At 43.2% G+C, this 25635-nt stretch overlaps 1 long non-coding RNA gene across 4 annotated transcripts; it reads right to left on the reverse strand.

Annotated features, from left to right (window-relative positions):
* Positions 1-3715: 3715 nt before the first annotated feature.
* LOC107320471 lies at positions 3716-13771 on the reverse strand. Of its 4 annotated transcripts, none has more exons than XR_001558268.2 (5): positions 13540-13771; positions 10148-13241; positions 7276-7430; positions 5845-6154; positions 3716-4440 (listed from the first exon to the last, which is right to left on the reverse strand). It is a non-coding gene; the product is annotated as an uncharacterized LOC107320471 (long non-coding RNA). The 4 variants fall into 4 exon arrangements; XR_004308922.1 differs by having other exon boundaries at positions 5845-6157; XR_004308923.1 differs by lacking the exon at positions 7276-7430.
* Positions 13772-25635: the final 11864 nt, after the last annotated feature.

A 25635-nucleotide genomic window follows, 5' to 3' on the forward strand; every position in this document is an offset into this window, starting at 1 on the left:
TCCACTGTTGAAGCCCTGCCTTGTTGAAGCCTGGAGCTGTGGCCTCGGGGTCTGCTCTGAGGGCTCTCTGCGTGACCCAGCTGATTGGCAGCAATGTGCCCCAGAGAGCCTCATGAGCCATGGATATCCATATCCACAGCCCTCCCACGCTGAGAACACAGAAAGGTGGAAATGTGCAAAACAAGGGAAGCTGTCAAATGTTAACAGGATGATTTGGAAGTGAAAGTGGTTTAGGTGGTCCTTCTTGCTGTGGGGTTCATCATTTGGCTCTATTGCAAAGCCTCTTGCTGGCAGGAAGAGGCAGAGAAACTTTCTGAGCAGCAGTGCAACCAAAAAATGGACATCTCTGCACTGTATCTGTATTTGTTCAGAGGCGGATGGGCTATGGAGAGCACTGATGAACTCCTTTACGCTAACACTTTTCAACAAGTGATATTAACTATGGCAAAATTCCTAGAAAGCTTCAGATAGATTCATTTTGTGTCCTCAGCCAAGTATGTCCCCGTGTCTCAGTCTATAAAATGAGAATAAACACAGAATAAAACTTCTCACAGGAGCATGAGGAGACTCGAGCCCAGTAATAATTGAATTGCTGTCTATAGAAAGTAGAAATGCACGGCTGTTTGGTTTTTTTCTAAACAACAGATTAATGGCCACTATTTAATGCGTTCTTGTGAACCTGCATGGATCATCACAGCGGCAACTATTCTTACACTGGCTGCTTCATTTGTCTGTGCAATGCTCCTAGGAGGTATGGGATGTACTGCATAGCATGGGGCTATGCCTGCACATGTGTGGGGCAGAGCTGGAGGTTTGCAGGTCAGAGCAGATACGTACCTGTAGAGACAGACCTGTAGCACAGCTTAAGTTTATTTCAAATCTGATTCAGAAGTTTCCTTCTTGTCTTGAAATGAAACAGGTGCATTTCCCAATGATTACCTGTGCTTGTTCCGGTATATATAGGAGACAGCTGACAACAAAATGTTGGGAATGTATAGAATAAAGGAGAACAAAGGTGAGGAAAGTTAAAGAAAGCCTGAAAAAAAAGTCAAAGAATTCTATGTATCTCTTCAGGTTCTTTTAACAAATTACATTATTTGACCATTCCAAAAGTTATCTTTAAATGCTGAGGCAGTGTCAATACTATTTTTAGCAAATAAAAGGAAGAAAAAGTAAAACAAATCTGTCCCCCTTGCTCAAAACCAGACACTTAATGGCAGCCAGAGGCATGTCGGTGCCCCAGCAGCTTTCAGCTGCCTTTGCCCATCGCTCCTCCCCAGCTCAGCTGCAAGCATATAGAAAATGGAAAGCAAGGATGGCTACCAGAGAGACAGCCTAGCAAATATTTTTCAGAGTAACTTCAATCTAATGTAAACTGAAAGAGCATCTCCTTAGCAGTGCAGAAATAAGCTGGTAGAGATACCAGTGAGCAGAGCTTTTTGTACTTGCTGTTAAAGGGAGAGGGCTTCCAGGATGTCTGGAGCTGGCAGCTTTTCTCATGGAGGCCTTTCTTTTTTATATAAAAAATAAAGAAACAGAAGATAAAAAAGGCACAACCTGCTGTATGGTGGGTCTGCCAGGAAAACAGATTGTGAGTCACTGAAAGCTGCTGACCTTAGCCAGCACATTGCGACTCCATGGCTTTCAAGCCCTGCTGTTTCCTTCCCAAGGCAGACGAGAGGCTTGTCAAAGCTGTAGTTTCCATATATACCCATGCACAGTCATGCACACATTAAAGCGCTATTTCTCTCAGCTGTGCAGACATCAGGATTACTGAACCTGACATAAACTCATCATTTTCCTGGAAGCAAAAAGGGCTGTGAGCCAAAAAAGGATGAGCTGCACTTGGCAGCAGCTAGCTTGTCTTGGGGTACCAACGGGTAGTAAGCATAGAGCCTTCTGCAGAGCAGTGTGCAATGTGCAGTCACTCTTTTGAAAGGGCTTGAGATCATTTGCTGAGGAGAAACACTGGTCTGCAGCCGGCCCTTATACCTCTCCCACCAGCATCCACCAGGCAAGGCACGCACAGCATCAGGAAGGAAGGCAGAGGCTTTCATGGGGTGGATGGTAGCAAAAGGGAGTGGTGGTTGATCAACAAGCAGGGGTAGAACCTCAGCCAAGGGAGGAGAGGCTCGTTGGGACACTGGGACACACTCCTGCCAGCAGGCAAAGAAGTTGCTTGTCATTTATTTGTTGGGAATGAAAAGCAGAAAACCATAACTGAAATACAGCAGACACACAACAGAATTCAGTGTTGTCCCATTCTAAGGGTTAGGACTCCGTTTATTTATCTGTAAAATGTGGGTGGTTGTGCTGCTCTGCCATAGCTGTGCCAGGAGGACTCAGCCCATTGCTTTACCTGAACAAAATGCAGAGGCTGAGATCTGTGAATAAGCACCAGGAAGTGGAGTAAATCAGCTAGAAAAAGACTGAGAGAGGGTCAGTATTTTCTAGCAAATGCTTTACTTGGCCCAGTATTGAGTTTCAAGTCTACAGCAGCAACGAATACAGTTGAATTTACCTGAATGACTCTGTAAAGAGAAAAAAAAAATATTACATTGACAAATCAACATTTCACTCTGAAATTAAACACAAGGAGGCCAAAATTAAAGAGATTGGCTTCATAACCCTGGGTACAAGAGGAGCTGAGAGAATTTGGGTATCATATCAACCAGCAGACTACATACCCAGGGGCAGACTGTTAAAGAAGAGAACCCAGGAGTATCCAGAAAGAGAATGCTTTGTCATGTTGGGCAAGGAAGGATCAAAATCACTACAGGAGCCCACAGCAAAGGAGGAGCACGCAGAGTGGTCAGCACCGAGGGCTGGAGGGCAGGCTGGATTTAAGAGCTGACTAGAAATTCTAGTACTTCCATCTATACACCAGCAGTACTATTGTTAGTTCACAACTTACGGTAGATCGCTGAGCAAAACCAGCCTTACAAACACCATGCTTTAAGGAGCACCCTCAAAGAGACAGGACTGCAAGACTGCTGTACCAAAGGCTGTCTTGATTTCATCAGTGGCCTTGTGAGGCTGCCATCACACACACGTCCCCTGTGCTGCATCAGTGCCTGCAGGCTGGGCTTTGCCCCAGAGGTGGCTGCTGCAGCCCTGCTGGTGAATGCCTGCCTCAGGCATTCTGTGCAGCTGCTGCCTCACTCTTTTCTTTTGCAGATTTTGCTAACTCTAACCTCCAATTTAATTCCCTCCTCCTGACAGGGAGTATAGCAGAAATGAAACTTCAGAATTTCCCTTTCATTTGTGTGTGTTTCTCCTTCTTCTTGTTTAATGGATACCTCCCAGCAGGAGATGGTGGGACTGGTGAGTCCTTCCAAGAACCATCATCTCACAACTGGGGAACATGATATGCTTCAGACAGCTACAAAGAAACCCTCCAAACCCTAGAATAAAATTTATATGAAAAGCACATCGGTACAAAGGTACATCTGTATCCACAGGCAACAGTGATTACATCTGATTATTTTTAGTGTAAATACATTTTCAGAATAAAAGGCACACGGCAGCTTTAAACTACTTAACTGAACACGCTCCTCCTGCACCTGTGGGATTTTAATATTCCTGTGCTTTTAACAGCATTGCACCACAGGGATGAGATCAGTGACTGATCCATTTTACTGAGTTTGAAAAATGTAATTTAGGAAGGGTTATTATTGCAGGAATGAAGTAGAAATCTCGTTGGTAATTATACCTCTTTACATGTTTGAAGACCATAAATTTTATTTTCATGACACCTGAAAGAAAATCAACTTTAACACAGATCTTCCAAGGAAGAAAAACAAACTTTGTCAGCACATAATTTGAATGAGACCACCTCCAGGGGGCCAAAAAAAGAGGAAACAGTAGCTGTGCAACAGATCCCAGACAGGAGGCTGCAGCAGACCAACAGTGGGTAGACCTGTCAGTGCCATGTGGGACCAGAGCCACATTGAGCAGCACCACGCAATTTTTGGGAAGCATAATTCAGTCAACATCATCTCAGCACTCCATGTGTAACTTTGATGAAACTGAAAGGGGAGTTGAATTTACCAGCAAGCAGCAATGCAGGGACAGACCATCAGCCACGGAGAGGTTCAATCGCTGTGAAGCTACTTGACATGAGAGAGCCTGGTCTTTGCAGTGAAACCTCCCTGTCAGAGTGATTCACATCAGTTATTCTTTCTCTTTCCTAGTTGCTGCTATCAGAATCCGGAAGAGTCAGCGTATGATCAAGTGCTTCTTTGATCTTCTGTGTATGTGAAGACAGAAATATCCAAGCTGAAGAACTGAGCCCCATGGGTCTGACAAAGGATTCAATTACAACCCATGGAATTCAGTTCTCAAAGCTGAGGATACACGACATCCTTTTCAAGGCCGTTCTGACACGGCACTATCTCATCCTCTGCTCTCTCTCCCCGGTGCTTGGCTTTCCTCCAGGTGCTGTAAAACAGAAGAGAGAAATCTTCACTGCAGCCAAAGCAACTCTATCCAGACCATAGGTCAGATGCAAAATAATGGCTTTAGGACATATATATTGAGAAACAGGCTATTTTATGTTTTCTTTTGGCACAGAGGAGGCCACATTCATAGACAGAAGGTGCCCTAACACATAGTAGAATCGCTGGTAATAAAAAGTGAAATTTATAGCTAAGGAGTATAAACAATACAACACTCAGCACTTTCCTGGAAGCCTTTGTTTGAGAATTTCATAGGGATAAGTTATACGTTTCCTTCTTTTTTTTTCTTTTTTTTTCTTTCTTTTTTTAATAAAGTGAGAAGGCACAGAGGTAAAATATTCCAGTGTCATAGAGCAATCTAAAACTTCCAGATGCTCCAAAGAAGGAAATCCAGCACTGGTACAACCCTCGAGCCATCAGAGTCTGGGTGGCAGAAAGGCAAGCAGAAGACATGTGTGCCATGGTTGCACTGTTGTGTTGTGCCACAGCCTGGTTTGATGTGACAGTCTCATCCCAGGGTGACAGCCTTACCCCAGGACAGCAGCTTTGAGCTACAGATAAAGTGCTGCTCAAGTGCACTGATGATCAAAGCTGGCATCTCAGCCAGGAAACACCTCATCGTTACTGTACAAATGTAAGAGAAGTCACTGGTGTCATCAAACTTCATGCCACAAACGGAATTTTTGAGGAGAAACAGATTGGATAAGATGTTGGATGATGTGCTTATCCTTTCAAAGTCACTAAATGAGATGTTGCATCTGCACAGCACCACACACAATCTGAGCTGTCCTCATTTAAATAAATAAATAAATAAACAGATTTATTTGGACCAGTTTAAGCATATTTCTTTATATTCCAGATGAGGTGTCTCAAAAAGCCTCTTCGTGTTCAATGAAAAGAAATATTTGCTCTGAGGTAAAATATCTGGAGGTTGAAGGGGCTCAGATTAAATCTTCCACTTTACACTCGCAAACACAGTTTAGGTAAATGTATTTAATAGCATGGTTAAAAGAGAATTAGTTATTTTGTTCTAGAGCTGCTTTTCTTCAATTATAAATAAGTGTACATCTATGAAGTGTAGAAACAAAACGTTAAAATAGGTTTTCCCCTGAGAGATCCCCTGATTCCTAGCTGAAAAAATATTTCCAAATTTCCAATTAAAATGTCCAATTTATTCTAATCACCCCAGATGTTGCCTAGTGGTGGCAGGAATCCGACCCTCCCAGCAGAGCCCATTGGCAGCACGTTGGTGACTTCCACGCTATGGCCTGGTCTCTGCATGGATGTCAGATTGTACTCTGTACAGCAATCAGCATCAGCTTTTTCAAACCATTGCTTTCAGATTTATTTCTAGAACCTTCACTACGAGTGAACAACAAACACCTACCTGAGCGGAGTGAAATGAGTGATTTTCAAACAGCCTGTGCCACTTTTGCAGCTGATGGAGCGGCACCCGCAGTGGGCAGAGCCCCAGCTCAGTGCTTGGCACAGCATCCAGCAGCTTGGCTGCTTCAGCATCCCGCAGCGTGCCCATGGCTTTACTGCTGTAATTGTTTTCTTAGGCTATTAAGCTAGTCATCCAAGCAACAGATTTTTAAAATACTCTTCTTGAACAATTTCTCTTGCAAAGCAAATGTCTTGTGTTAACCTCAGACCAGTTCAGTCCTCCCAGTTAGGCTGCTGACTTTGTGACACATCTACTACAGAGAGAAAAAAACAAATTAGCACAAGTAGCTTCTTGTTAAGACCCTCAAGTAACGGGCAACTTTTCCTTTGAAAGAGGATATCACAGTAGTCTCATCTGATAGAAGAGGGAATGGTCTTAAGTTGCACCAGGGGAAGTTCAGATTGGATATTAGGTTGAACTCCTCTAAAGGAGTAGTCAGGCACTGGAATGGGCTGCCTGGAGAGGGGGTGCAGTCACCATCCCTGGAGCTGTTCAAGAACCATGGAGATGTTAGCACTCAGGGATATGGTTTAGTGGGCAATGCTGGTGGTGGGTGGGTGGTTGTATGAGAAATCACAGCTTGAACCTCTGATTAATCAGCTGAGGCAAGTGTTGGGTCAGCTGTGGGAGCACAGGTGAGAGTAATGGAGCTGTGCTCCTGGAAGGGGTGGACCTCGACTCCACCTCCTCTGAGACCTCATTTAAGGGCTGACCACCACTGAGGCAGCATCTCTTGGAGATTGCTCCCCAGTTGAGACTGCCTCAGCTTTCTGGTCAAGGCACTGACATTGGTGAGTTTTCCTTTGCTAATAACCTTTGACTATTTACCACCATCTTGGTTAACATCTTTATATTAGCCACCCTTATAGTGGTTGAACCTAATAATCTTAGAGTTTTTTTCCAACCTCAATGATTCTATGATTGTGTAATTCAATACATTCTGCTTGTTTGGTTTTTCTAATTGGTCACTGGAGCGTGGCTTATGAAAGAGATCTTTACTGATATAAAGTGAGATATCTGTCTGCAGCCCAGCCCTGCTGTGGTAATGACTCTTCAAGTCTAAAATATGAAAAAAAATCAAACAGTGATCAATGAAAACACAATATAAGTAAACTAGAGAAAGATACAAAAAGAATAAAGCATGTAAGTGCCCCTGGAGCAGACTTTATGCCCTGCATTCAGAGCACAGAGTCAATAGGTATGCCCTGGAGCAGACAGCACTGCATGGGCACCCAGAGAAGGGGGACACCTGATTTGGGCACTCGTTTGCATTCCTCTGACCAATCAGACACACTAAAGACAAGGGAAAACATCAGAACCCCCTCCTCAGTGCTCAGTAAATGGGACTGAAATAGCTGCAAGCAAACTAACCTGTCCCAGTTGTTCCACCTGAAGGACATCCCACCTGGGTTCTCCACCAGCACAGCCACTGTCTAACTTAAATTCCTAAACTGCCGGTATGGATGGGTGCATCTTCATAATCCCAGTCATTTTCAAGGTAAGTTGGCTTTAGAGGCTTTTTTAAACTATGCAGGAGAAAAGGTCAAACTCTCAGTTTGCATGCTGCATCTGGTGTTGTCACAGCCCATTCGTTCTCTTTCACCTTAAAAGCATACAATGCCGTGCCAGACACATTCTGTTTTGACCCAATATCAACTTCATAAATGGCATCCTCTGTCCTATCAGTGTCATTCCTGGAGTGTCCCCCAGCTTCTGAGAACTCATTTGCTCAAGAATTAAATTCATGCACTTGCAAACAAGAAGAAAGACCGTAGACTTACATTTTTCTACCTCTGCAAGAGCAGTAAGGAGGTGAGCCTCTCAAAAGACCACAAATCCACTTACTGAAGAAACATTATTTTTTCCTATTCCATCAGGGTCACTTAGTACCTCACAGCTTGGAGGTCTTATTACACTAGAAATAACTGTCCCTATAGGACAGACACTTAATAGGCAATCATCGTGTAAAGTTTTACTGCTGCACCAAAAGGCAAATCTTTTTAGAGTGATTAAGTAATGTTAAGTGCCTGAAGACTATTCTTCCATAAGTTTCGTTTTGAATTAAATATGTTTTAACAGGAAATGAACATAATGATCCTGAAGCTATCAAGTTAATGGATTGTGTAAAACTTTGGCATTTTCCTTACCATCCCCTATTTTTATTCTCCGTGTTGCCATTAGTACCTTTCTTGCTAATACAACATCTACATTTGTCTGCACACACACCAAAGAGTAAGATTTTAATGCTTCTTAACCACTCAATGATGTACTGCAGCTCCGTGTGAATCCAGATATGTTTTAAATGAGCTCATCGTGAGTGATAATTAATTAACACTGATGGGGAACTTGAAATAAAAATATGAATATGGTCACATTTCATTAGGAGCATAATGCATCTTCCTCACCCTTATTGAGTTAAACACATTTCCCCCCACACCCCCCATTCTAGTGGGAAAACACATTTCCCACAGCTATGCTGCCATCTGGCTGGATGAAGCAAGAGGACAGAGCTGAAGGAGGCGCTGAGGCAGCAGGACAGGAAGCACAGCAGCTGGGCCCTTGTATGCTGAGCAGCTCTGCTCCCATCACATACACCAACACGGAGCTGCTCTGCGTATAAATGTAAAGATCAGCAAGGAGGTCCTGACACAGTACTTGGACAAAGTACTGCCTGTATCTTAGCACACCATCATTTTTGTTAATGCATTCTGGTAAAGCAAATATCCATGTTTGCAGACAAACATTCCTGTGCTTGCATGCGGAGAAGCTACAGCTCTTCCCTGGTTTTGTAAAAATCGTATTCAGTACTGAAAAATACAAGAGCTGACCTTCTTTCACAAAGAAAAAGCTTTGCACTTGAGCTGCACTCTGCTCTACCATTTCCATCAGTGACACCTGGCTGCTAAACACACCCTGCTCCAGCATCACTCCCTGGGCACCCAGTGTCAAACAAGGAACAGCCTGCAGTGATTCCTCCTCCTGAACCCTTCAAATGCATCAAGCCAGCAATACCTTCAGCCCAGGAAAAGCACGTAGACTTTTGTGGTCCCCCTCCATTAAACCAAAAAAATAAAAAATAAAAAAATAATAAAAATAAATTTAAAAGAGCTTAAAAAAAGAAAAAATAATCCTATTTTTTAGACTTGTATTTGAAACAAACAATTTCACAGCTTGTGATGAATCTGTATTAGTCCCCTCCCCCCCCCCCCCCCCCCCCCCCCCCCCCCCCCCCCCATTCCCCAGCACATGTTTTGCTCTTGGCAGAAGCAGCTGCATTTGTTCCCAAACTGCTTTCTGAAACTCCCAGTTACTTTCTGGATACATATTTAATTTCAGGCGGTAGCTGTGTTTCTGCTGCCAATGCCCATGTCACGAATAACAAACATGCAATTTCCTCCCCTGTAGAATTATTCCACTCCGCTTATCTGGAGGTTCAGTTCTGTTATCTCCATTTTAATCACATTTTCCAACAACACATTACTTTGTGCAACAGACCGTTTTCCTTTGCTAAAGATAAAAATCACTGCATATTCCATTTCATTTCTTGCCCTAAAACTGACAGTTTTTGCATTGCGCCGCTAATTTAATATAAGGAAAAGGTACATGGCAAAATGCATCGATCGATGTCTGAAACATATTGCACCTCAACTGCATGTGTGAACATTGTAGGTGTTTGAAACAATCATATGGAAATTCATAGCATGAAAAACTTGTCTCAGAGGTTTAAAACTTTCTTGCCATCAGTAATAATTATAAAAGCCTCTCAAGGGAAGTACTTTTAGTAATCTCCGTAGCGGATAGTTAAGAATATGGTTATACTACAGCACAGTTATAGTGACACTTAAAGGAACCTCAATAGGTCACAGCTTTCCAAACACGATTCCAGCACATTTTTGTACTGCAAAATACAGTACAAAATACAGCAAAATACAGACATCCACGTGCTGCATATTTCTTTCTATGCACAGAAAGATGACAGAAGGGAGCACAGCGCAGGGTATGTAAACAGTATAAAACATGCTCTTTGCACATGGCACAACTGCAGTAACAGCTGCATTGACACTGCCCAGATGTTGCAAGGAGCAGCAGGGACAGCCAGAAAGCCCATTCTCAGCGTGCTAATGAGAAGTTAAAACTGTGAAACTCCAACCCTATTTATTCCTTATCATTTAATTGATACATTTTTAATCCTATCGACCAAACGTTTCATGTCAGTGACGAGCAGTGTCAGGAAAAGGCCTACCTTTTCATGCATGGAGCCGGTCCCAAATCCAGCAGCGCTTCTTCCCTCTGCTCAGTTATCCAACCAGGCACGTGCTGCAGATGCTGGGTGCGAGGCATGTGCTGTATCCCAACACGTGGCACTATGAGCTGCTCACCTGAACCAATTCCTGATGCACATAGTGGAACCAGACACCAGAAAGGACTGATCCAGCCATACATGTCAGACACAATCTAAACATCCAGCAACACAGAGAGAAGGGGAAAAAGCAAGCAGGAGAGACTAGATGGCTATTCCTTGCTCCCTTCCAATTTCCACATTTTTAAGAATTCAAAAGAACTGGCATTGTTCCATCTGAGGCAATGACACAGGTACTTACTAGCCTTTGTCCCTGTGTAACTGCTGTGCTGATTATCACTAACCCCAAATGGTTAGGCTCTGCATAAGTAGCTGAAAAACAGGCAAACATTAATTGTTTTGATTAATTAAAATGTTTTTGTAATTATTGCATTATTTAAATAAGGAATGCCATGATCACCCAGCAAGGATTTTATTTTTACTTATATTAGGCTATTATTATTCAATTATTTATTATAATAAACAATTGTAATGTTAGAAATCCATTAGAAGCTGGAGATATTTTTTCTTCAGACAGGCTCAGAATCGAAATACTTGAAATATAAACACTGGAGCTGAAATCTAGGAAGGGGAATTGGATTCAAAGGCCTTTAAACATCCCTTCAGACTCCAGTGATCCTACGATTCCATAAGAGATGGCTGTATTTATACTGTAACTATACTGTAGCTACTGAAAATAAGCCATGAAGAGCAATAGCACTTCCCGTTCAGATATAGCCCGTTTCAACATGAATTCACTGAAATCAACTACAGATAAAATTAGAATAATGAAACAGCTCAAGTATTGTGCAGACTGGCTGTAGCTATTCAGAGACAGGCACACAACATTGAAAGCAACAGCCCAAGAACTCTGGCTCATGACCAGGTGCAGGCGTGACACCGCTGGGAGCTGGGTGGGTGCTACAGAGCCTGTGGGCTGCAGCCCACTGCTTGCTATCGATGCCAGAACCCGTGTGAGCTGTGTGCACGAGCTCATTTAGAAGACACAAACCACAATATCTGCTCCGTTTGGCAGAGAAGCACCAGTGTTGGCAGACGGAGCCGGGAGCTGCTCTCTGGATGCTGCCAGTGAGCGCCTGCAGGTGCAGACGGCTCCTTGTTGTGCATGGGAAATGGTCCAGCCGTGGCTTTTCCAAAAAGGCCCCATTAAAGAAGGCTGAGAAGCGCTGATGCAAACAGCCCGTGGGGAGTCAGCCTGTCCTCCACCAGGATTTGCTCACCACGATGTTAAATCTGGCTCCCCTTGAGCTCACCAGGGCTGATTTTAAAGAAAATAGTTCTAGGTGCCATTCAGATTCAACACGACCAACTCTCGAACATTTAACCAAGTGTGTTGACTGCTAGAAATGAATACAGTGAAAAGTAAAGACACTCTTTGATTTCAGCACAAACTTTTTGGCATGACATTGCTCAACTTGCTGGTGTGGAGTTGGCTATCCAGTGTTCACTAAAGAATCCAAGCTTAGAAATAGTTTTCAGCAGCTTACTGAATTCCCCCTCAAAGACCACAGGCAGCCACTGATACAATTGAAACCTCTGTCCTGCCAAATAGTCCCCACCACAGCTTAATCCCGCAGTTCCAGGAGCTCCAGGCTCTGCTGCCCAAGCACTCAGCCCTAGTGTAAGCTGCAATGGAACACAGGCATCTGAAACACTGCGTGGGAGAGAGTAGCTGCAGCCTTTTCATGTTAAGGAATTGGATCAAAAGTCTTCCAGAAAATCTATTTCAGTAATGAAAGCTGACTTTTCTCCTTTTTTTTTTTTTTTTCCTAATTATGGAAAAAGGTGGATTACAAATTTAATCTGGCCGATAAAAGAACATAAAAGGGTAAATTTTTCTTATCAAAATAATTCACTTTTTAATCATAATTTCCCACAGAAAAATGAAATCTCACTATTCTGCCAGATTAATGCAGCTGAAATATAGCTGGTCCTGACAATAGTCTGGACTTTTGGCTGTGACAATTAGCCATGTTTTCTTCTACAATGAAAAACTGTCTCATTAGGTGGAGAAAGACAGGGATGGGAGCTGCCTTATCCTGCAGGCTCCAGGAGCCCATCTCTACACCTACAAAAGCTTGAAAATTTCATCAAGAAAACCTGTGGTGCTTCCTCTGTCCCTCCATACTATAAAACAATCTTTTGGATGCCCAGCTAAGCTCAGAGCATGCAAACGAAGAAATAAACCTGCAAAAGAGTAAAGGATTAATGTGAAAGAAAGCAAGGTGTAGCCAGCTAAACCCTCTGGCTGCTGTCAAACACCGCTCTTTGAAAATCAGTGGCATTTGATGGAGAGAAAAAAAAAATACTTACATCAATTAGCTCATGCCATCTCCCTGTTTAAATAGTTGTTAAGATGCACATTTAAAATAAAAATGAATATGCATAAATCATAATGCAAGGAAAATACGGATGCACATAACAATAACATCACCCCTTCTTTCTGTACTGCCATTGGATTCAGAATAAAGTCACAACAGCAACGCAATGACCATAACAAAATTCCTGCTCAGTTTAGAGGAGCATTAGAAAATGTGCAGCTTCCCTGACAAGACATTATTTAAAAGTCATTCTAAATTTCTCATAACTTCAGCATAAATATAACTCAAAATGACTTAAAGGACTTGATCTTGATTCCGCTGCTGTTTACAGAATGTAAATCCATCGGAGCTGTCAGAACTACGCTTGCTTAAAGCTGGAGGAATTGGGGAAGAATCTGGCTTTTTGATTCAATCTTTAATGTGCAGTTCGCCCCTCACATACACAAGGCTCACTGACTCTCAGGCAGAAGATAAACATGTAATAAATCAGCTTACTTTTTTTTTTCAGCTCTTACTCACAGTGGAATCCCCAAAATTCATTTTATTTTATCTTTTTCCCACTCTTCAGCTTTTTCTCTTTCATTTTCCTTCCTCCTCTTCAATCACCAAAGGTTTGCTTTTCTCGTTTTCTATTTTACATCACTCCGCTTTGTTCTCTACAATGGAAAGACAGACAAGCAGAAAGAAAGGTGGACAGACAGACAGACAGCACAGAGAGATCCAACCAGTCCAAGGCTCTAACTCCGGACACCCACATTCTGTAGGAACCGTTGCTCTCTCAAAAACTTTTATCTTTATAAAGGGAAGGGAATCAAGACTCATTTGCATAAGGGTTCATTCCATCTCTTCAGCTCACATGTTTATAGCTCTGGAAAGTCCCTTTCTGATTCCCTGCTTGATAAGGAGCCAGGAAGGTAAGAAGCAGCAGGGAGAGGTGAGAACTGTTTTGCTGACCTTGCAAGCAGGGCTTAAGTGCAGTACTCCATTCTCCACGCTCGGAGGATCCAGCTGAGAGATTCGGGTGCTTTTTATCCTTTGGACCTCAAGACTCAGACCGTGCTTGTAGAGCTAAAGATTCAAGTTGGAGAAACCCCCACTCTTGCACAGGAGGAAGCTCTGGTCAGGCGCTCAATACTTCAGCTTCCTGTCTGTACACTCCGCGGTCTAATCTGGGGAAATCCTGAAAACATTATCAGATGCCTGATAAGCTCCTTAGCTTTCAAGTACATAGTGATTCAGTTTCGGTCAAAACCTCATTTGAATACAGTTTTAAAATCTAAATAAAAAGTGAGACCCTAACAGAAAAGAGATTAGACATGTAGTCTAACATCACTGGTATCCAAAATAACGTGAGTGGTATTTAAAACTGGCATAAACAAAACTACTCTTCCATACCTGCATCAAGATGCTCAGTGTGTGTAATTCAGACTTATTAAAATGGGCTGGAATTACACGTCTGGTTAACTAAATGCCTTCATTTATTCACGTACAGCACAGCAGAAGCAGCAGCACGGATTGCTTACCCCATCCCAATGCTGCTCACCATTGACTCGAGACAGATTGCTTCTGAGAGAGGGATTACTTGAAACTCCAGTGCCCACTCATCCTACAAGCTTCACTGGCAAAACTGGCAAGTGTGGCAATGTTTGCTTTGTTCAATGTAGACACGCATTTACCAGGCATTAGATGGATATTTCCAAACCCTTTCCCAGCCTCTCATCTCAGGGTAGCAATACAAATCCTGTAGAGGCATGCTATGCTTTCTGATCTGTGGATTTAGCCCTGGAAGATTAAACTTCCACCACTATAATCTGAACACCCAACACTTTTCATTTCAGACTGACATTGAATCAGGGCTCCCAAAAGGGAATCACTCCTGCTCCATTGCTACATTCATCCCATCCTGGCCAGGGAGCTTCTTGAGGACACATTCTGGCAAGTAATCCTTCACAGACAAGTTCTGAAGAGCTTGGAGAAACCCAGTCTGCCTAGAGGTCTAGAGGGAACTGGGAACAATTTCCTAGGTATTGCAGGTCCGCAGGCAATTCAAGTTTACTTTTCTTCCCCCTCTCTGACCATAAAATATATTGAATGCTTATCATGAGAGCTCTGATGTCTGCACTCACCCTAAGGGTTACCACAAAAACTAAGCTCATGTATGGACCAGTTACTTTGGAGAAGAGAAAAACTGAGAGGGTATTTGTTAATTCCACATTCCTCTGAGTCTGTACAAAGGCTCAGATAGTCCATAGTCAAAGCAAAAGCTTGTATCATCTTTTGTTTCATCCCAAGGTCTAGTTTACAGATTCCCAACCTGGCAAATGCACAAAATACAGTTCACAGGAGCAGAGATTTCAGACACAAAATTACTCACTATTTTAATAGCCCTATTAAAATAAATAACAACAGTAAGTATCACTGGCAGGCAGATCCATTGACTCTGAGTGCAGATCCAAATGTGAAATATCCCAGTATTTCAAAAGCATCTAGAACTGAGATTTTATCTTTCAGCAGCAAGAAATACCCAGTGTAGTCAAAGAAAATACCATGTCTGAGCTCTCAGGCACTGCCTTGAGCTTTCTGGTGTAGGGATGGTGTTTGTCAAGTTTGGGTATGAAAAGCAAAGAGGGAAAACATGGCCAGTAAATCCTAAACACTTACATAGGCTTTCAGAAAGGAAAGGTGCCAGGACAGGCTCCTCTCCAGATCACTGTGTGAAGCCAAAGCAAAGGCTAAAGGAAAGAAGTTATATGGTGACAGAAAAGAGAAGATATATACACTGTGCATCATTCTCAACAGCTGACATCAGTCGGGATGGTTACTATCATCTTCACATCTCATCTGGAAAGTTTTGACTAGCAGAATTTGTTTTTTGACAGGAAGTCTAGACCTCACCCTAACTCAGTGGCTGGAATTTCTTGAGGCAATATTATGTTAAACCAAACTAGATAACAATACAACCCTGAGTGCAGTGTTCACAGAAACACAATATGTAGACAGGCTGTACTTTGTAAAGGCACCAAATCACAGCCCAGGTTCTGCTTTTGGCACCACCTGGCAGTTTCAGCTTTTTTGCTTTATTTATTGCTGCTCTCCGTATTCTTTATAAATACAAAGGGCTGATTTTCCTCTTTCGCTGGGGAGGAATGTGCTCTCAGAAGGGAGGATCTCTCGGAAGTAAAGCTATTTAAGCAAAAGCTTTACAGCAGCATGAAACAGGAAAGCATCAGAGATAAATCAGATCCATATATAAGTGTCTTTCACAAAAACTGCCTTCAGAAAGCACAGTAGACATACACACATTTCTTGCATAATTTCATAAATCTCCCATGCCTGCTTACAGCATTTCGCTGTGACAAATAGTGAGATGAAGCCATAAATTCTAAATTACAAGAGGAGCTGAAGCTTGTTCCCACTCAAAACTATGGCAAAATCCACACTACTTGTGAAAAAGCTGAAGTTCTTCCTTCAGTACGTCAAAAACAAGTTTCTGCTTATTTTATCTTCAGAGATGAGTTCCATGGGTCTTTTTTTCCGTTGTGTAGAGCCTTAAACATACATGAAGATATATGTTCTTTTTTAATCATTTGTTTCTAGGTGCCAGATTTCTTTAAGTTGAATTGACATATATAAGTTTTGTGCACTCTCCTACTGACTGCTGTCTCGTGGCTTTAATATCCACTGCAGCCATGTGATTCGGAAGAGATTAGGCTGATAAATCAACCAGGGAAATTCTTCATAAAACATTAAATTTTGCATGTTTAGGAAGATATATCACAAACCAGATAAGCTTTGTTTTGCACAGTGGTGCTAAGAGATAGTGCTCCCAACTCTTGTGTGAGCAGCAAAGGGCCATTGGAACATACTTGGAAGAGCAGAGGGGAGCAGTAGGAGCAGCCGTTCTGTGTGCTCCTGTTGGTCTGTGCAGCCTGCAAAAGTTACAGGGCTCTGCTGGCAGACAGAGCTCACAAAGAAGGGGGAATGTGCCAAGACAGGAGAGCTGAAGCTGCCCTCCGTGACATTCTTTTCTATACTGGGAAGTGTTCCCAGTAGGAAATGCCTGCAGAGATTCACACAGAAGCACCATTAACCTCCCCCACAGTGCCTGTTTGTGTACGTGAGTGCACATACATGCCCATATTTCTTGTCCTAAAGAAAAAACTTTGCTCTGTAGCTGCACAGAAGGCGCCGGTATCACCAGAGCAGCCCTGCAGTTTTGTTCAGGGTCCCCCATGACAACCACTGTATCCACCTTAGATTCTTGAATCCTGACAGAGAAATCCCACTCCGTTTTTTCATGCTTTTAGCCATTTTGCTATGAGTGGCTTTTCTATCTAAGAAGGCAAGGTTCTGAGTGGTCGATTACCACACAGTTAGAGTCCCATGATCTCATTGCAGCCCTGGCCTGCCACCTTGCTACAATGCTTGGTGAGCATAGGTCCTACATACACTTCAGCTCCGTGATGCCACGTTTCAGTGTGCAAAAAAAGAACCGCTGCTACCCTACCAGCCAGCTGGGCCAAAAAGAAATGATGCAAAGCAGTATGAAGCAGCAGAGTATAGTTTCTGTAACCAGCTTCATACATGACTTCACTGGATGCTTTGCAGTCAGAAGTCAAAAACAGGAAGGCTTCAAATGAGTTACGAAGGCAGGAAGTGAGTCAGCCCCGAGCAGGGAGGGGGATAACAAACAGCAACCCCTTCTACTGCCTCAGACACAGCCACCCCAAGCCAGGCAAACCAGCCTGGGGCCAGGGACCACTGGAGGGGCAGAAACAGCCCCTTGGTTGTCCTCCTTGCACACCAAGCCACCAGCCACCCTCAGGACCACCCTGCACCACACTCCTGTGTGCTCCATTAAGGAGAATGGGGCTCAGAAAACTGTTCTGGAGTCACCCTGCTGGCATTGAGATTTCAGTGCTTCTCAAGCATTTTGAAACCTGAGCACAGGCTTCTCACACATTCAGATGAGTACTGTGCTCCTGGAAATAGAAACGCCGACACCTCCTCTTCGGCTGCCATCCCACTCTGCCTGAATCTCAGAGAAACTGCTCTGAAAACACTGTCACACCGGCCTCCATGGAACAAGGAGGCCCAGGAACATCTCAGCAGGCTGAGGCATAAGCCAGATTCTATCTATCTGCTTGCCTAGAAACAGATGTTTATCATGGAATTCAGCTGGAATAATCAGATGAGCCTTAAGCTGTTTGTGCGACCACAGCTGAGCAGCGTTATGGCAGCAGATCTGAGGAACTGCAGTTTGGGGATAGGTGCAGAAGAGGCCCAAGTCCTTCTGTAGGTGTATCTGAAGGCACACAAGTTACATTTAAAAATAGAACCTAGGTTCTAAAGTCACACAGACAGCTTTGAAAATTGCACTGGAGATATTTGACAGTATTGCCTTTCACACAAAAGTGTTGCATTTACCAGTTGCAGCATCAGGAAAGATCATCCAGCACTAAAGGCTGGGCAATCACACAAGGTCCCACACCTGGGGTTAGTAACAAATTCCCACCAGCTTTTGCAGACTCCCAAACAGGACAAAATAGGTGAAGTATTGGCTGTGAGTGCATCAGGTTCCTACTATGTTAGTCTGTATTTCAAGCACAGGGTTGAAGCTGCCAGGAGAACATGCCATTTTTCTACTCTGTGTATCAATCAGAAAGACAGGATGCTAATTTCAGCTTAAAAAATGAAAATTAAAGAAGTAAGACTGTAGAAGAACTGACAGAACTGGCTCAGTTCCAGTGCTAGCAAAGGCCATTGCCTCTCTGCTTCTTCCACCCAAGAATAATCTTCTACAAAGCAGCAAGCTGCTGTATCAAAAGACTTAAAATGACAGCGTGGTCATATACAGCAGAGTGAGGAGCTAGGAGACAGACAAGTAGAATCTGAGCATCCTCAAGGTGAGAAGACTTCAGTACCAAGCATTTCCAGATCCCTGCTAGTTTCAAAAGACACTTTAGGGTGAGACTGGGAAGATGAGCATGGAAGAAAACACTTCCAAAGAGGGTTTACAAACACTGAAAGAAATTGCAGAGAACTCCTTATCTGGAGGGAAGGGAAAAAAAGTAATTGGGATAAGACTGGGTAGAAGGTAAAACGTAAAGTCCAGCATCTGGTTGCAACTTGCAGGCTTTGAACAGTTTCCAGTGGAGTAATTATTCATAGAAAAGTGCTGTGCTGTTCAAATCAAGTATTTCCCACAGGAATGTTTCCATTTTCATTTTGATATTTATTTATGTTACAGTCCAAATGTTTCTGGAACCAGGGAACATTGCATCAACAAAATGATGTCTTATTTCTAACATTTACAGGAGAAGATTTTATAAGTCAGGTTTGCAATTGGAGTCTTTATTTCATAAAAATGAGACATTTAATCTGACCATTTAAATACCTATAAGGAACTTAAGTTCCTTCACAATATCCAAGAGATGAAATATAACAGACTCTTCCAAGGAAAGTATCATGCAGTGGCTGAAGGCAAAAGATATGTGGCTGCCTATATACAGGACAGTTGTACTGGCTGTTTTGTCAAGGCTTGTGTGTATTTTTAAAAAATAAGGGGATGGAAAGGACCAGGCAGTACCTAAACAGCTGTAGGAACAAAACTGTGTGAACAACGCTTTTAAGCAGGAAAGGAGTGAACAGCAAAGAAACCATCACTCACTGTTTGATGCTCAATATGTTTAGGCCAACAGAACTCCCTGAAAGTAAAAAGAAACCATCAGAAAGAATCACAATTTGTTTCTCCTGCCAGAAGTTTCCAAGCAGCAGGCATGGAGAAGCTCACTTCTGCCTAATCAGATGTTTACAGTGGGTGCTATCGTGTTAAATAAAATGGAAAAGCCTTTGAACTAGTAAATACTGACAGCACCTTTCATTTGATTGTGTATTTGATTAAGGAACAAGATGATAGCTTATCTTAACATTAAATTCATTTATTGATCCCTGAAGCCGGAATGTTTTTGCTCACCAGGCTCACAGAAAACAGAAGCCAAACAATAACTGATTCAAGCTGTATCTTTTCCCCCTCATTGCAGCACTGAGTCATAGAGAGTCTGCAGAACCTGAACTGGAACAAAGCCAAAAATATATATACTCCTGGTGAGAACAAAGTTCAGCTGAAAGCCAGCATCCCCTGATGGGGACATCCTGGCACAGAAGCTGTTGGTGCCTGCTGAGATTTGCCATAAACCATAGCCCATCCCTCTGAAGACACCTAAGCACATGGAGTAGCAGCTTTATTGCTGTCCTGAAGAAGTATTCAGTGCTGTTCATGAGATCCTTCAGGAACCTCGTCAACACACAGACTTCCTGCACCTGCCCAAGGTCCCTCTAAGGGAAGGCTGGCCACATTATTTACCCTGCAGAACTGCACATTGCTCAGGGGAGCAGCAAGGGTCTGTGGGGCACCACAGTTGGGATTCCCCTGCATCAGCCCCAGGGACATCCCTCACTGCAGGGGCAGGCACACGGTGGTTTTGTTTCTCCATGGACAGCTGGGAGTTTACCAGAGGAGAAACAACAGGATGACTTTCAGTTCAGCTCCTGGGAGCTCAGCAATTTACTGTCCCTTAGGCACAGATCGTCTCTCCATCCTCCTCTGAGGTGCACACTCAGACCACAGAAATGAAAGGAACCATTGCAGGGAACACAAACATTTCCAGGCGTTTTTACTTAAGCTCACCAGCACCCCTTATCCAGCTGGCTGTTTAAAGAAGGTTAATAGCAACATCATGCTTGGATCTGAGAAATAGAAAATGAGCAGCAGCAACAGAGAGAAGAGTCACAGTGGTATGAAAAGGCACTTGGCTGTTGAACAACAGCCATGCTGGTATCGTTCACAAGGAAAGATGAGAGGCTTTTCTGAAGGTCAACCTCTGCCCTATGGGAAGACAAGGGTCTGTAATTTGGGATCGGGGAGACTTCTCATCAGGATCCATATCACATGCACAGACAGCTGCAGTTACAGAAAGAAATCACAGTGGGAGCATAGTTGAGATCGGTCCCTGAGTAAAGCACACTGAGCAGCAGTGGATGCAGAAGCCATAGGCAGAGGCTCTGCCCTCTCTGCCTTTCTCAGCACCGATCCCTGCAGTGCAGGGAGCCTGAGGGCTGGAGCCCATCTACGCAGCCCCAAAGCAGCAGGAATTGATGAAAAATCTGCTCGAGTCCCTCGTTCGCTGACAGCTGGTACCAGGGGCTCCCTCTTGTGGCCCAGCTCGCCAAAGACAGGAAAAAGCCGCCTGCCCGAAGCGTTATTAAGTTCTTGGCTGCATCCCCATCCCCACCACCTGCCCCAAACATCGGCTCAGACCAAGGACGCTGCTTCTTACTGTTGTCTCCTTTAGCTCCCTTTACCGCCCTCCTCCTACCAAGCTGTCAGCCACATACTTACCCTCTTGTATTTTCACATCGCCTATTCTGATGCCCTCAGATGTTATCATTGAGTTCTCTGACTCCTTCTGCAGCCATATACTGTGTGCTCACTCATACTATATTCACAGTGATAATATACTCTGTCACTGGTAGAATGTGTTATCTTCAACTAACATGTAACAACACATCATCAGCTCTTTGTCCTCATCCTTCAAAGCTTCTGCCATAGAGCAGCTACTTCCCCAACAGGACATGGGGAACTGGCTGTCAGCATGGCAATACCCAATTCTACCTCCCACAGCATGAAGCTCAGACGTGCCTGATGGCTTTCCCACCATGCCTGCAATACCAGAACAGAGAACTGCTGATTTTTATCCTACATCAGGTATTGGGGGAAAGCAGCAGGAAAATAGCACCTTTTATAAGTACTGATGGGTTGCACCTCAACCAGACACCAGCAGTGCTCTCCTCCAGCACACACAGCTGCCAGGGGGTGAAAAGGCCAGACAGCACAGGCTCCAGAGTAAGAAAGAGGAGCCAAAGGAATTCTGCATATAACACGTGAGGCTCAACAGGTCTTAAGCCAGGCAGAAGGATGCTTGATGTGCCTGCACAAGCTGCAGTCAGCCCCTTCTGACAGCAGCACAGCTGTAGCCCCAGGCACTTTTGATACTCCTGACTGCTTTCAGCCAGTGCTCTCCGAGTTTTGCTCATGGAAATTTAATCTGAATCGGAAAAGAGCAGAGGACTCAAGATGTGGTCTCTAGAAAGCACCAGAGCAAATCCCAAGGGCTGTTGAGCACCCATGTGAAGGAAGCAATGCCTGAGGCTGTAGTGCTGAGTATGCACCACAGATGTCATTTTTAATCATACTGGTGGTTTACTTCTGGGTTACTGGGCTGAAAAAAAAAAAACAAAAAAAAACAAAAAAAGAACAAAAAAAGAGGTCAAATCCATCTTCAGAATCTGCCGCACCCATACCCTTACTTCCTCTGCTGGACTTTGTCTCAAGCCTCTCACCACACAGCTCAGAGCGATCCTTTTATCAAGAGGACTCAGAGTTAACTGTGAAACTGAAACCAAGTGCATATCACTGAAGTCAAACCAAATGCTTAAATGGAACAGGTTCTTTCTTAAGTTTCCAAACAGCTCAAACCCAGCTATTTGTCTGGGATTTTCTACACAAGCTGAGTTCCTGATGATAACATCCAGCCCCTAAGTACCAAGGCTGTGAACTGAAGAAAGTGCCATTTGAACTGGGCACTGATGCCAGGACTCATCTCAACCTTATTAAGTAATAATGCTTAATGTGCTCAGGTCAGAAACTGGTACATTTGGAGACATTCTGCAGGCTGTTGTAAGATCTGCTGAAACTTGTGGAAGTTGGGCTTGCAGTACTCTAAGGGAAGTAGCATCACCAAGCACCCGTGTCTCTTGTTGCACAGTGAGTACCACTCTGGGGACACCAGAGAGACATTATCATACTTCTATACAGCACTTTGCTAGCACTAATAAAACTATAGTTAAAATGAAAGTTACAAAATTCATGGCTTTACTAGCCCTAGAGAGACCAATTGCCTGCAGGCTTCTAATTTCTGTCACTTTTAAACAACAGAAGATAAAAATGCCTTCAGCTGATATAGTGTTCCCTGCAGCCACGGCGTAACGGCACGCTGAATTCCTTACAGCTGATTCTTACCCTCCATTTCACATTAATGGAGGAGTGAAACCCATTACAGATGCCTGTGCTGTGCACAATGCACCAAAGGCAAACATCATCGCACCACAGCTGTCAGGCTGCGGGAGCTGTAATGCATGCTGTTACCATGGTGCCTCCTGCTGACAGCACCTTACAATAGGGTGAGTTATCTGATGTGCACTGCAGTAATTTTACTCAGCCTGCAAAGAGATTATTTTAAGTGAATCTCTGAGTTCTCTTCGCAGAAATTCACATAGGAATTTAAAGTGGTTGTTAGTATCGGGATGCTGAGAAAGACAACATCTGACAGACTGATATCAGCCAATAAGGAACTTGTTCTATATACCTCATTACAATCCAGATTTCCCAGTCACGTCATGGTTACAATGGCCTTTTAAGGATCACTCAGGCTAAGAACAAGACACGAAACACTTATATCATAGCCATGGATTGACACCCTTGGCAGGAAGCGTAAACCTGGTCGAGTGAACCAAAAGAAGGCAAGCAGTTTTAAGCAGGGCTTCTGTTGGTGGGGAAAATTAAAAGGTAACTGAAACCAACGGATCTTTCTGACAATTGTTTACAGAGCAGAGCTTTGAGGCAGATTTGACCTGCACTCGCCAGAGAATCCAATGAGAATAAAAAAGCCTCGGAGGAGACTTGAGGGCAAAGTTTACCAGCAGCAGGAAGACTGTCTCAATCATCTGATTACCATTTATGAACATGACATATGTTATCCATACCGATAACAAACATGCTCTGATTGTTTTGACATCATGAGCACACACTGTGGGTATGGTACCAAAATGTAATTACTGGAGGTGTGAAGAATAGATGTATGTACTTGATTACTAAATACTTCAGAAGAACAAGTAAGGGAGGGTTGTTATAAAAACCTCCCTAACAAAAAATACTGGCATCTCTCCCGATGAAGCAGGTGGACATGCAAATAGATACAGCTTATATTTATGCATTTATGTTGATTTAGCACTACAGCCTTGCAGTATCTCATATTATGTTAGCCAGTGTTTTGTATTATACCAAATGACTTTTGTTTTGTTTTAACTTGCATGACTGCATAGGAGGCCACATGGTGGCACTGTGTGATCAGTTTCAGTGCCTTGCAGGCATTTTTCAGCTTCTATTGGGTTTGGACTCTTTTGTCCCAGCCCAAATGAACTGGCAGAGACAAAACTAGAGGACGACGCATTTTCTTACTCCCTTCTAGTTTTGCCTTAACTCCTGTAACTGTTAGATTATACTCAAACTTAGTTTTCAGCTGAAAAGGCAATGCGAATTTTAATATTTCTTGAGTCTGAAGTAAGGATCATCAAAAACCTGAAATATGTGATTAAAGGAAATTCTGTTCAGAGTTTTTGCTAGTCTGATATTCTCCTGATTATTTTTTGAAGTTTCAAGCCAAAGGCAAGGAGCTAGTCATAAAGACAAAGAGCAACTATTGTATAATTCATTGGTATTTAACACCGCCTAAAACCCTGACAAGTTTGAGAGCAAAGCAGAACGAACGCATTTCTATTTCAGGTGGCTGTTAGTTCAGAAACCTGATTAAAGGTCAGGATTTGCAACAGGACAATTCCCAAAAGGCTTGTCTACCTTCAGGCTTATCTGCTTCTGATGAGTAAAAAGCATTAAGGACTTGAAACATTCCGAGGCCTGTTATCCTTTCTAGTCTGGAAAAAGATTTTCTCTACCTTTGACAGTATAGCAGAGGACAGCATGAAGCGAAAAGTTGAGTTGAGTAACTTGCAGAGATTGCTCAGAATCTCTGTTGAGTGGCAATAGCAACATCTTCAATGTATTTTAATTAAAACAGTTGAAAGAACAGCCTACAGAACACGAGGACCTTAATTACAAACATAGAAAGCACAGAGTCCAAGCAGCCTTTCAAGAGTATTGCAAGAACATCAGCAGAATGCTTAGCACTTAATATTTAGCATGCTGGAAGTGAGATGGAGAACTCATACCTAGGTGATAGATGAGTCAGACAGCCACAGGGAGGGCAATAATAGGAACTGTAGGTTCTACTGACACACAATGCTTAACTAAACAACACCCTGTGTACCACTAGCACGCAGCCCAGCAAGAATAGCAAACATTAATAGCTATGGTTCCTGCTAAGTCATGGCCTGAAGCAGTGATTGAGCACCTGGTGGGAAGGTAGAGCTCAGGTGTATGCAATGAAACCGAATGACTGGAAGGGGTGGGACCAGGATTCCTCAGATCTCATTTAAGGGTTTGCAGTGGAGGTAAGTGCATCTTGCTGGAGATTTCTGCTTCTGTGAGGCCTTCTGAAGGTGAGCAGCTTTCTTTTCTCCTTTGTTTTTGCATTCATGGATGTTGCACTTGGGCTTGTCCTTGTTTGTTGCAGCCTAGGACTCTGCTACCCCATTTTCATTGCTGTTTTCCACCACATTACAGCATTACATTTCCTGAACTGGCTTTTTACTGCTTTGGAAACTAACTTAAGAATTAAAAATTTAGTTGTAGATATCAAACAAGGACTTCCATTTGCTGTCAGTTCCTTCTCATTTCTCACAAGGGTGAGTTCACACAGCCACTGCAACTAAATATTACTTCTTTTTCCAGAACTTTAAGCAGCTGTTTATAGTAGTAGATATCTGAACTACTATGCATATACAAGCATCATAAAAACTTGCAGTAAGATAGAATAGTATATTAGAATCATTAAGGTTGGAAAGGACCTCAGAGATCACCTAGTCCAACCAGTAATTCCCACTAAACCACATCTCTCATTACAACATCTAAATCTAAATGTTTCTTGGAGGTCTCTAAGGACAGTGACTCCACCACCTTCCCAGGCAGACCATTTCAGCACCTGACCTCTTTCTTGAAGAAGCATTCACTAATGTCCTACCTGAACCTCCCCAGAAGCAATCTGATGCCATTCCCTCTTGTCCTACTGCTAGCTACTTGGGAGCAGAGGTTGA

Source organism: Coturnix japonica, chromosome 13, assembly GCF_001577835.2.
Source record: "Coturnix japonica isolate 7356 chromosome 13, Coturnix japonica 2.1, whole genome shotgun sequence".
Taxonomy (NCBI): domain Eukaryota; kingdom Metazoa; phylum Chordata; class Aves; order Galliformes; family Phasianidae; genus Coturnix; species Coturnix japonica.